This window comes from Sciurus vulgaris, assembly GCF_902686455.1.
Source record: "Sciurus vulgaris genome assembly, chromosome: 18".
Taxonomy (NCBI): domain Eukaryota; kingdom Metazoa; phylum Chordata; class Mammalia; order Rodentia; family Sciuridae; genus Sciurus; species Sciurus vulgaris.
The window spans coordinates 26,890,515-26,903,742 of record NC_136479.1 but is presented as its reverse complement, the minus strand read 5'-3'; positions in this window follow the sequence as shown (position 1 = coordinate 26,903,742).

The following is a 13,228-nucleotide window of genomic DNA, read 5'->3' as shown; positions in this document are numbered from 1 at the left end:
CACCACAACATCACCACATCACCTTGAACTTGAACAGTAGCAAATCTACCTGCCACCACAGGCTGTGTAGGTAGTCCAGCTTTAAAAGAAAGACACCTTCCCATGCCCTGTAACAAGCACTAACAGGAGCTGTGAAAACCCAGACCTGGCTCCACTGCATGGGCAGCAGCCACATCTGTTGACCTTGAGCTAGGACACTCCACGCAGACCCTGTCCCTGCTGCTCTCCCCCATGGCAGTGCTATCTGGAGGCCTTAGGCATTCCCAGAGATGTACAGGGGGCTGGCCGGCGTGGGACGCAGCTCTTGCAGGGCCTTTCCAGGATGCTGTCCCTTGCTTAGGACGGTGTGGGGAGTGCCCTTCTGAAGATGCCAGGTGACTTACGAAGGTGAATTCGGAGGCAGTACCTTGACCCTCCACCACCAGATGCAGCTAAGGAAGACTGAGGGAAGGGGCTGGGGCCAACGAAGCTGCCCTGAAACGAGCAAAAAGGAGGCAGGTGAGGTGGGCACACGAGGCACAAACCTGTGGCCGGTGGGTTTGGGGGAGACCTGCAGTGAGCTTCCATGTGGAGTGTGACCCCAGAGAGAGCCATGCAGCATTGAGAGCAGGCCTGAGTAATCCAAGAAGCTGCAGAAGAGGGACCAGAGAAGCCCCCGCCCCACTACCCCTGGGTGACCTGACTAAGATTGGTGGGCAGAGCCAACCAGGGCTCAATCCCCAAGGCCCAGAGCCTGGTGTTTGGACAAAGCAGTGCGATGGATTAGGGACTGTTGGTTCATGTGTCTGTGCCTTAGGGACAGGCCTCTGGACAGATGACCCTGACCGCGTGTGCTGGCCATGTTCTGGCTGACAGATGTCTTTTCTTGTCTTCTGATGAGGGAAGTGAGGACTGTGCTCTCTGTCCCTTGGGTGGACCAGAAACCTTCCTGACCAAAAGACCAGTTGCATTAGAAAAAGGCCATCCTAGCTCGGATCCACCAAGCCCAGCAGTTTTGCTTCACTTTTAAAGTTATAAATAACTTCTGTGGAAAGCACTGTAACCCTCAAGTTCTAAATAAAAATTCCATTATAACCTGTCTAAACTCATTTGAAATTCCTCCTTGGGTGTTGGAAGCAGTGTTCATGCTCATGTGGCACAGAGAACATCTGAGGACCGGAGACTTAACCAGGAAAGCGCTGCCATGGGGACAGGCAGCTTCTCAAGACCCCCACCTCCCCACATCCCCAGGGGCCTGCTGGAAGTGCTGACACTGCTGACTACCCCAAGCAGGTCACCCCAGGGCCCGGAAAGCACCCAAGAGGAACAATGGACGCCGAAGTGGAACTTTCAAGATGGCTCAGGGGAGTTGGGAGTTTTTTATTTAGAATTATTCAAATCTTACACATAATTTCCACATGAATCTTTTGGAAAGAGTAAGTCTGTCATTTCTTGTGTTCTTTGTTCCTGGCTTTTGTAAGGGCTGCTCTTTTATAGGCATTTGTCCAAATTGCCCTGTCCATCCCTCGCTTTCCATGACCTCTGGGTGTGTTCTCGCTGCCTCTCTGTGCATGTGTGATCTGCCACAGGAGCCCCAGCTTCCTGGGCCTCGGACATTTCACTTGGGTCTTAGTGGGGGCTGGGGATTGAGAGATGCTCCCTGTCACATGAGTATTCTGAGTCGTCATGGACACACACCCCCCTCTAAATTTCTTTTCCTTGGACACAAATGAGGACTTGAACATCAAGAAATAAAAAAATGTGTGCATGTGTGGAAGTTTCTCTAAATTCTGCCAAGTTGTTGTTTCAGGAACAGGAGAAGTATAATTAGGAACCAAACACAGATGGCAATGCCAAAAAACAACAACAACTTGGTACCTGGATACTTTGCTGCACAGCCCAGGTGCATCTGTGACTTCCTTCCCACCCGTCTTCCCAGGTCTTCCAGTCCCGGGTCAGGCTTGTCTGAAACCCAGAGACTTGTGTGCTAGCTCTGGCGTTCGCCTGAGCTTGTGTCTGTACCCGGGTCACATGAGTGTCCGGTTGACAAATGTGGGAACTTCTGCTTTACAGAGGAGCTGGAAGGGCCTGGAGAAGCCTGCGAGAATAGAATGCACGGTGCGGGGACAGTTGCCCCAGCCCAAACCCCCAGCCACTGACTGACCTCCCTGTGAGTTGGTCTTGCAGCAGAGCAAGGCAGCCTCAGCCCAGCTGGGGCTGAGAGGAGGAAGACAGTAAGGCCTCCGTGGAGCCTCAGGGCTGAGGGTCTAAATGAACACGTAGGTACCAATGTACCCACCCTCACACACGGGCACACACACCATCCCCTGCCCATTCCTACCACGGTTTCATGCTCTTGGGTATTCATCCAGCTTGGCCTGGAAGGATCATGCTGGTCTTCTTAAAGACCTGGAGAGAGTAACCCTGTGTCCTAGCCAAGGCAGTTTTATTTTTACTTTATTTGGTGCTGGGGGTTTAAGCTAGGGGTTCTTTGCCACTGTGCTATATTCCCAGTCATTTTTATTTTGAGACAGGGTCTTGCTAAGTTGCAAGGCAGGCCTCAAACATGCCATGCTCCTGCCTCAGTCTCCCAAATAGCTGGGATTACAGGTATGTGCCACCAGGCCCAGCTCCGAGACAGTTTTAAATATGATATTTTCCCAAATCCTCAGGGGACATTGAAAAAAAGAAGAGTCTGAATCCCTAGTTCCTTTGGCACTGATGTTGGGTTCAGAATATGAATGATGAGGCTGAAGACAGGTTGGCCTGGCTACATGAGCACCAGCTAATGGCCTTGGGCCAGCACCTTCCCAGTGGCTCCTGGGGGCTGGGCCCGGTTACAGCCCTGAGGGGTGGCCCCATTAGACAGTGCCCGCCAAGGAATCTGGACGAGGTTTCCATGGTGCTGTGTCCCTTTCTGAATGAGGAGAGGGGGTGCCTCTGTGCTACTCGTTAATTAAGCCCAGAACAGCCTGGGATTCAAAGGAAAGGCCCCGTGTGTGCCAAGGCTCCTGAGCTGCCATTCATGGGGCCCAGCCTGGGGGCTTTCTTCCTCCTGGCCTCTCCCTTCCCAGGACCGGCTTCCAAGGGATGAAAGCGGAGAGGCCGCGTGGGCAGGGTAGGGGCACAGCTCACAAAATACATGAAAAGGGCGGCTCCCTGCGAATGGCCGCCTCCCTGCCCACCCCTTCGCAGACGTGCCTCCTCCACTGCACACTGTGCCCCGCTCGCTGGCCGCCATTCTGCTGCACGTTCTGTCTGATCACGTGCCTCCCTCCTTTTTGAATTTTCTTCTACTCCTGGCACTCAGTCCCTTCCCCTATCTGTTAATGGAGGCATCCCTAGTGCCCCCACCTGCCCACCCTCTAAATATCTCCTGGGCATTGGCGCACACACAGTGGATGCCTCCAGTTCATTTCCTTCCAGCTCTAACGTCCCTTCACCCCAACCTGCTCCTTGTCAAGTGATCGACATCACAATCCACACAAGGGTCACCTGGGGGTTGCCCCCATTTCCCTCCTCCACTTCCTCAGCCCTCTCTACAGCAAGGCAGGAGACCCAACCAGCCAGCCCCAGGGGCTCCAGGACAAAGTCCATTCCTGAACAGACCGTAGTGCCATGCACACACATGCAGCATGTGCAACACACATGCACAAACACGCACTACCACCTGCAGATGCTTGCAGACACACAGACATGCACACAATGCAAACATGCATGCACAAATGCACATGCATACACAAAACACACGAACACATTTACACACACATGAACACATTTACACACAGATGCAAACATACAGACACGCACCCACACACAAATACAATGACACACACTTGAAACTCAGGCCAGTTTAAGCTACCTGATGCTCCTTCATTTTTTCAAAGATGAGACCACGAACAAGAAAACATGTCTAGCCAACTTTTGGACTTTTTATCCATGTGGATGAAATTGTAGAGGATAACTGACAGGTAAGTAATTTGGCCAGACATCAAACATACAGATTTGAAATTGTATCTAAAATAAAACATTAAGGCACCGGGGGTGTAGCTGTGACGGAGCACGGGTGTAGAGTGACGGAGCACTCGCCTAGTGTGCTCCGGGCCCAGGGTTCCCTCCCCAGTGCCATAAATAAATAAATATAAATAATGGGCATTATCCTAGAAACACCCACTGCAGCAGCCCCTGGGTGTCTACTCTGTCACACCTTCAGTGCCTCGTCTTGACACCCCTCCCGCAGTCCCCACGCATCTTGACCTCCATCTGAGTTGTGTGACCCTCCCACAGTGATTTAAAACTCCAAGCAGGCTGGTCCGAGTGCAGTGGTGTTTAAAACTCCAAGCAGGGCAGGCTGGCATCAGGACCCTCCTCCCCAGGCCTGCGTGCCAGTGTGTACAACCCAAGGGTTGTCTGTGGAGGTGGCAGTGGCTTCACCTTACCGCAGAGTAACCACTGGCTGTGTGTTTAAAGTGGACTTTTAAAGCTGATTCACAGTGACACCCAATACTTGCAAATTAGAGGATCTACCCCTGGAGTCATGACTAAGCCTGAGCTAAATTCCTCTCCTATGTTTGTAACTAGTTCCGTCAGGCGAGCCCTGTCAGCACTGCTTCCGGCTCCAGCTCCTCTGTCTCCCCAGACATGATGTAGCTGTAAGAAGCAGCTAATTGAGAGCCTGGCGCTGGGAGATACTTTCTAAGCACTGAAGAATTCATCTCCTTCTCCAAACAATCTGGTTTTTAGGGAAAATCCTCCCCTTATATTTGAAACCAGGGCCTTTCTCACCCCACTACTCATGACCCCGCACAGCCCCCCAACCTTGGCCTGCAGGACCCCAACTCCAATTCCAGCACCAAGCATGGAAGCCTCCTGACTCTGCTCCCTGCCAAGTCCTACCTTCTCCCAAGGCCAGTGACTTCTTCGCTTCCCTGCCTGCACAGGGCCACTCGGATCGTTCCATTCCCATATTCAGCTGGCTCCTTCCCTCTGGCCATTTATTTTGTAGAAATGATACTGTGTTTATTTTTTTAAGGAAATCTAACATTTTATTAAAAAAAAATAAAAAAGAAGGAAAGAGTCTAGTCACCTACTTGGCAATAACTACTATAGGTATTTGATAAATATCAAGGCAGACACCTCGCTCTGCATTTATACATGAATGAATGGAAGAAGGATGAATGGATAGATGAGTGGATGGATGGATGGATGGATGGTTATGTGGATGGGTGGATACATGATGGGTGGAAGGACAGTTGGGTGAGCAAATGGTTAAGTGAATGTATGTATGCATGCCTTCCATGGAGGAATGGATGGACAGACGAGTGGGTGGGTGGGTGGATGGATGAATCAGTGGTCACAGGGATGGATGGATAAAAGGATGGATGGATGGATGAGTGGATGGATGAAAAGAGGGAAGGAAGAGTAGGAGGGAAGGCAAATACCACACAAAAACAATAGAGTGTGGCTAGGACTAGAGAGAGAGAGGCACTATTTTGACTTTTTAAATATTACACTTGAAGGAATTGTTGAACTGTTGAGTTTTAAATCTCTGAGCTCTGTGTTGCTTTCATGTTCTCACCGAGTTCTTTAGCACAAAGCTAAACTTATGCCAAGATTTCTTCTGTCCTTTTGATGATGTTTTCTGACACCCTGAGTTGTTTGTCTATCATTCCCAAGAGCGTGCCTTACATCCTCTGTCTCGTGCGCCATGTTTTGATGTTGCTTATGCTTCACACGCACTGCTCTTTCTCTGATCTACTCTGGCATGGGCTGAGTTCTACTCCATGCTTTCTCTGAACCCTGATCCAGGACTGCTGGCTGCTTCTGGGACTGCTCCTGAACTCTAAGAGGTGGGAGTGAAGAAGGGGTGTCAAAAGGACCCTGAGCCGGATGCACGTAGTGGGCCAGGTGTGGTGGGGACCACAGAGCTCAGGAGGGACACAGAGGCTGGTGGTGGTCGGGGGAGGACATGCAGGCTTTGCTGAGGCATTTGGACCAGGTCCTGAAAGCCGTGGGAACGGGCTGCTGGCAGGGGAACAGCAGTTCTGATTTGCATTTTAGAAGGTGGAAGCAGGAGCACGAAGGGGACAATGGTTTCTGGGCTGAAGAGGGACATGTGAATGCTGATCGCCTGCCGCCAGTGCCGATGAGCCCCCACAGAGGAGAGCTCAGGCCTCCCAGAGCCCCCCAGGGAGGGGACAGCCTGGCTTCTGGCCAAGAGAGGCTAAGGGGGAGGAGGCCTATCCTCCCCGAAGCTGCCTCGGGAAGCACATTTCCACCCGTCCCTCCTCTGATCCTGCGGGAGCTGCTGACTCCCAGGCTTCTCATGTCACGAGCCTCTTACAGGGACCCTGGTGGAAGAGAAAGGATGTGGCAGGGTGTGCAGAGCAGGAGTGAGCCCACAGAGCTGTGAACCAACAAAGAAGAATGAAGCTTGGCCTGGAGAGGACTTCTGCACCCCCGCTATGGAGCCAGCTAGGGAGTTGGGGCAGAAAAGGGACTCTGGCCCTGCAGGCAGAAGAATACGGGCAGGGGTCCCAGCCAGCCCATCCCGGTGGGTGACGAGCAAGCCTCAGTTTCCCTATATGTAAACAAGGATGTCTCTGGGCATCTGTGAGCCAGGGGCTGGGGAGGGCCTGTGCTGACCAGGAGAGCTCTGTAGAATGAAACCACGTTTGTTCCAGAAACACCCAACTTAACAACATGGTCATCACAGCCTACTTCCTCTGAGCTGCTTGCCCCGCACCCCAGGGAGTGAGGCCCAGGAATATCCCAGGGTAGATGTGAAGGTTTTTAGTTGTCCTAGGGACTTTGGACTTGGTCCTGAGGCCCTGGGAATTCAGGGAGAGGTAGCAAGGAAACGGCATTGGCCAGATTCCTTTGCCTAGAGATAGGAAGGAGGGATTCAGAGAGGCTCACTGCCCTTGCTCCCCAGGGACCTTGGCCCAGGGCTCTGCGGGGACCTTGAGTGAGGCACTTCCTTTTCTGAACCCAGGCTGGGAAGATACTCCTAGAGGACAGTCTTAAGCCAAATGAGCCTGGTTTTAGCTTAGGGTAGAGTGGAACCCTTCCCTCACCAGGCGTGCCTGAGAGGTTTCCCCTACAGGGCCCAAAGCTTTTCACACTATGGACAAAGAACTCTCCCTACTCAGTAGATGAGATCCTTCTAAGTAAGAATGCCACCCCCAGGGAAGCTTCAAGAACCTTCCCTCCTTGTCTAGGCAGTGAGCTGGATGGGAAGAAGATAGAGCCCAGGTACAAAGCCCCGTCTCCCAGGTCAAGCCCCATCTCCAAACATTCTGGAGAATGGAGCCCAGCTTGAGTGGCCGTTTTGTGGATCAGGGACTCTAGGGGCTCCTAGACTGGCAGTCTGGCCTGAAGAGGGAGGCCCGGGGTATCCTGGCTTCCTGAACCCCACCCTGGCCAGGAAAGTAGAATCAGGCCTTCCCCTTTTCGTATGGGGGAACAAGGTTTGTCTGATCTGCTTTGAATCCATAGGATTCAGGATCAACCCCCCTTATCTCCACCTAGGTAAAACCAAGACAGCCATCGCCTAGTGAGGGACAGGGACCCCTGAGGGGACTTGGGGTAGGTCATGCAGGGATTAGTTTATGGTGCAGCTCAGTTTTAGACTTCCCTTTCCAGAATAACCCCAGTACTCACCCAGGAAAAGCAGCATGACTGACCTCCTTTTACTGAGGAAAACTGAGGTTGGCCTGGGGTGTCACCTGGTCAGAGTCTCCACTCTTGGAAGAGGAACAATGTCAGCACAGAAGTTCGAGCTCTCATTGTGAGGGGCTTGGCTTGGGCTAAGGAAGCAGGAGTAGTCCTGACCGGCCTCCGTCCTATTGCCAGACGGCCTGTCTCCCTGCTTCCAACAGGTATTGGGCTGACCTTTGTCAACAAAACCAGTTCTGGGACACTGGGTGACTGGATGTCCCCTCCAATTGTGCAGGGGTTGGGGTTCTGGAGGTTGCAGAAAGGGACAACAGCATTGGGTCTTGGTGAACATTCTCCCCAGGCTTTGCCCAGCCCCTGCCTTTGCCCACTAGGGAGGAGGGAACTTATGGCTGAGAGCTCCCTCAAAAGCACCAGAACATTAGGAAACCATTTGCCATTTTGGAAGTCCATTGAGTCACGATTGCCATGGCTGTGGCCCCCAGAAAATTGCTCAGTCCTGTTGGTGCCTCCTGAGGTCCCCTTTGCTGTCTCTGGATTGGCTATGTGGTGGCTTTGGCCAACAAGCATGATTAAGCATACTTCAGGATTTCTGCTCTCTTGGGCCCTGAGATGTTACGAGAAGCAGCCCGAGCAAGCCTGCCAAAGCAGATAATCAGCACCAATCACCAGCAGTGAGTAAGGTTTCGGAACTACATCCAGCTACCTAGGTGCACCAGATTCCAGGGATATAGCAGAAGAACCACACAGCTGAGCCCAAACAAACAACAGTCTTTGTTTAAAACCACTGATTTTGTATTTTCATTATACAGCAATAAATAACATGTATGTGCACCTTTTGAAAATAAATCACTGGGCTGGGGATATAGCTCAGTTGGTAGAGTGCTTGCCTGTCAAGCACAAGGCCCTGGTTCAATCCCCAGCACTGCAAAAAATAAAATTAAATAAATGAATTAATTAGTTAATTAATACACCTCTCGCATTGTAGAGAGAATTAGGCCAGAAATTTAAAAACTAAATACATAAATAAAGGTTTCCACATCACCTCTGTACCTACTTTTCTGAGCTGTTGTTTCCTCTTCTGGAAAATAGGGTTATGTCAATCCTCTGCCTTGAGTGGGGATTAGGCTGGGCATAACAGTACACCAGGGACTGACCTTCATGGCTACCCAGACTTAGCCAAAGTCCAGGGTCACATTCTCCAAAGCTGCCTGATTTGTGACATCCTCAGGGTTGATCATTCACTAGAGGGATGCACAGAACTCCTGCAAGCAGCCACACCCACAGCCCTGGTTTATCACAGGGAAGGATGCAGATTAAAGTCAGTCAGAGAAGAGGCACATGGGCAGAGCATGGCAAGGTTCCAAATGTGAAGCCTCTGTTGTCCTCAGGAAGCCTTACCCTGCCAGCATCAATACGTGACAACAGAATGCTGCCAACCAGTGTCCTGAGTCTTTATAGGGCCTTCATTCTGTAGGAAGACGGATCGATTGATGATTGCCCACAGGGGTAACTGCTTGACAGTTGCCTTGTGATCCAAAGTCCCCATCCCACATTGCATGGTTGGTCTTTCCGGCATGGTCAGACCCTATTCAAAAGAGAGACCCCCAATCAGACAGCCAAGAGCACCTACCAGACCTCAATGTGGATCAGGCTAACCTCTTTACTACACAGGGGGCCTGATACATGGGGTGACACTCTTCCCAGTTCCCTGACTTTGGATCCTGGAGTTAGTTGTTTTACCTTCAGTTTTCCTAGCCATAAAAGAGGTCAGTAGTGTTTTCTGAGACCCATGGTCTGGCAGAGTCCCATGGTCTGGCAGAGTCCAGCATGCATTCAGTGTGACTCTGGGGACGGAGCTCAGGGCTCTATGTGCCAGACAAGCATTCCACCACTGAGCTACACCCAGCCCCACACTCTCCCTTAATAAGAAGAGCCAGGGATGTGTTTTCCTGCTTTCTGGGTGAATCGGGGTTATGTTTAGGGTGAACCTCTTCCCTCTTTGGAACATCAGCTTCCCATATAAAATGGGAAAACTGGCTTCAGAGGACCCAAGTCCCCTGCAGGTGGCAAAGGGGTCACAATGGGTGACAAAGACTGATGTGAATCCCGAGTCTCCTGCCTCTCAGCACAACTCTCATCCTCACAAAACCAAGTGGCAGCTGGGCAGCCTACAGGAAATTGTTTTGCCCTGGAGGGCATCATTGTGATTTCTTCCTATGGGGGAGGCCATTGCTTTTCCTACTGACGCTGCAGCCACCTCCCCCAGGCTGTTCTTTTGGATTGCACTGGACTTGGGAGGCACTCTGAGCGAAAGGCTCAGCTGGAGTGCTGGGATTTGGACCAAGTTCTCGGCAGCTTAGAGGCCATCCCCACTGATTTCCAGGTTCTCACTGGTTTTTCTAGATAGATGAGGCAGATGGGGAGGTGACTCTAGGGACACAAGAGGCACTTACATCATCTCGGGTTTGCAGCCCTCTAGGGACTGTGCTAGCTGGCATCTCTCCCAGACTCCAGAGCATGGGCTGGATCCCTCCTGGCCAGACCAAAAGCAATACTCCAGCAACCTTCCTGTGACCAAGGCTCATCAGCCAGGTTGTCTCGGGGAAGCTGGGCACTGAGCTGGCTGTGTGGCCCCAGCATCACCCAAGTCACACCTCAGCAGGCGCCAAGAAAACCCAGAACTCTAGCCTTCTCCCCTCCTTGCCAGTTCTCGTGAGTACTGTCTTCACAGAAAATGCAGACCTCATTGGATGGGGTCCAGACCCAGGGAATTCCATTGTTCTGGCTGCTGCTCCAGCATCTGGGGGCCTGGCCCAGGCCTGGACATGTGCAGCTTCAGCCTGGCCTTTCTCCCAGTGGTTACAGGTCTTAGGATAGCCATCCAGGAACCTCAGCCCAGACAGTTCCTGGCCTGGGAGACAGCCCTGGGAAACTCCTGGCCTGTCTTGCCCCTCCCTCTGTTCCAGATTCTTCTGCCAGATGCTTTTAATGGCTCAGCCCTGAGTACACTCTCCTTACAGTCCTCCTCTTCTACAAAGAAGAAACCCTATTTCAGTCAAATAAAGGAAGGAAGGAAGGAAGGAAGGAAGGAAGGAAGGAAGGAAGGAAGGAAGGAAGGAAGGAAGGAAGGAAGGAAGGGAGGGAGGGAGGGAGGGGAGCCCATGAACAAGGCTGAACCCTGGTTTCTGATTGTATGGTGATTCTGTGGGCCTCCTAAGCAGAACCCGGGCCTCAACTGTTCCATCTGTAAAGTGGGGCTAAATCCCAGCCTCTAGCCAGAGTTGTGCCAGGATGAGCAACACTGTGTCAGAAAACAACCATGACTCTGGCCACAGTGCGATAGAGGGTGTCTTTCCTGCCCTGTCCCCCAGGTGGGCCATTCTCTCCTCTAGCCCTCACCCTCCTAGGAACTGCAGCTGTCAGTTCCAGTGAGCTTTCCTCTCTAGCACCAGATCCCTCAGCATTTTACACTGTATGTTGGAGATCCCTTTTTCTTCCTTCAGGAACTTCTCCTTGGGAAAAGGTTTCACTAGCCAAACACGCTGCAACGTTAGTTGATAATTAACTCCCTTTCATTTCAAATCAGGGAAAGGGACAGTTGCCACATAAACTGAGTAGCCCCATGTATTCTTCTCTTAGGGCTTCTGTGACAAAGTAACAAACCCAGGGGCTTTAAACAGTAGGAATGTATTTATTGTCTCAGTTCTGTAGAAGGCCACAATCAAGGTGGGCTGGCTCCCTCTGAAAGCTTTGGGGAGAGACCACCCCAGGCTTCTCTCTCACCTTCTAGCGACTCCAGTTCTTCTTGGCATCCTGTGGCCTGGAGACTCATCTCTCTGATCACTAGCTCCATATCAAATGGGGCTCTTCTCTCAGCATCTCTGTATACCAATTCCTTTTTCTTATAAGGACACTGCCTTTGAATCAGGGCCACCCTAATCTAGTGTGGCTTCATCTTAACTTCATAACATCTTCAAAGACTCTATTTCCCAATGAGGTCACAGCACCAAGGATTGAACTTGAACATCTTTTGTGGAGACCCAAAGTCACCCACTACATCTGAGTTATGTCCCATTATGGTTGGACTTTGTGGTCTTAGAAGAAAATATCCATTTTCAGGAGGCATTTGGAAACATGGAAAGAAACTCCTGGACCCCATGTCTCCAAGGGTGGACCTTGGCAGGACTGATGTTGGGGACATTGGATCGGGGTCAAGCAGGGATACCAGGGATCTCTCTGTGGCCATCAGGGCTACTGTTAATAACAGAACCCAGAACTGTCCCCATCCATGAGTACAGGCACTGTGCTGCTCATTCCCAGAAATGCAGAGCCCCCAGGTCAGAGTCGGCGGGGGATCTGTGGCGTAGGACTGATATCCTCACTGTGCAGGTAAGGAGACAGGCACCTGCCAAGGCAATGTAGGGTTAGGGGTGGGCATCTTGCCCACTCCACTACTCCCAGCCAGCAGCTGCCTGGTGCCAGGGAAAGCATTTACCTGGCCAGGCACCAACCCACCCCTGGAGTTGGCCTTGGTCTTAAGATCACAGCAGGGCCTTCATTCTGCCCTGTGGCCCCAGCAGTCTTGGCTGCACTGGAGAAAGAGGAGCTGGAGCCAGAATTCCCCCTAGTCCCTGGCCTTTAGAGACCAAGAATGATGTAGCTTCCCTCTCCCTACTCAGGTCACTATTTCCCAAGTGGTGCCTCCAAGCTATAAAAAGAATGAAAACCACAGTTCTGCAAAGGCCTCCTGCCCCTGGGCCTTATCACAGGAAAACAGGCAAGTCAAGACAGATAAATGAAGGACAGGTCTCCTGGCAAGCCACTGCCCAGCCTGCCAGGAGAGGCCCATCTGCCCACAGAGCACAGCAGATGGAAGAGACCAGGTGTGGAAACCTGTTTCTCAGAACTCAGGAGGTCCTGAAATAAGGCCCCAGGGCGGTGAGCAGGCAGAGCCAAGAGGATGTACCCACTGCTCCTGGGATGAGGGGGCAAGGATGTGCCCAGGGTCAGCACCTATTGTGTGTCCATCGTCCTCTGTTCTAAGAAAGTATGGTTGGGTAACCATCAGGACCCAGGATCAGGCACTATCTATCTCAGGAGTCAGGTGGGAATTGAATCTACCCGCCCACCTCTTAAGCTCGCGCCGTCTTGGCTTATGTGCCAGGCCTTGTTTGGAGTATTTTACACGCATTGCACCTCTACTATACCCTATCACAGGCAAGGACGTGAATGCACAGGGAGGTTAAGTAATTTGCCCAAGATCGCACAGCTGTAGGTAATCAAACCAGGCTCAGAATCCAATCATGCCCATCTAACGGACAGGTCCCTTGCGGGGTGGTGAAATCTGGACTGACGGGGCTGCGCGGAGGTCGGCCCAGTCCCTCTAGCCGGACCCCTGCAGTAAGCGTGTAGTAAGAGTGCAGTGGTCGAACCAGCGGGTAGACACACGGGAAGAAGCGCAGCTACATATATAGGCAACGTTCCAACCTCCCTGCCCAAATTGCTGCCACCAAGTAACCTCCCCGGACTTTGGGGTTGGGAGCCCCTCCGGAGGGCAAGGGAGTGGGCG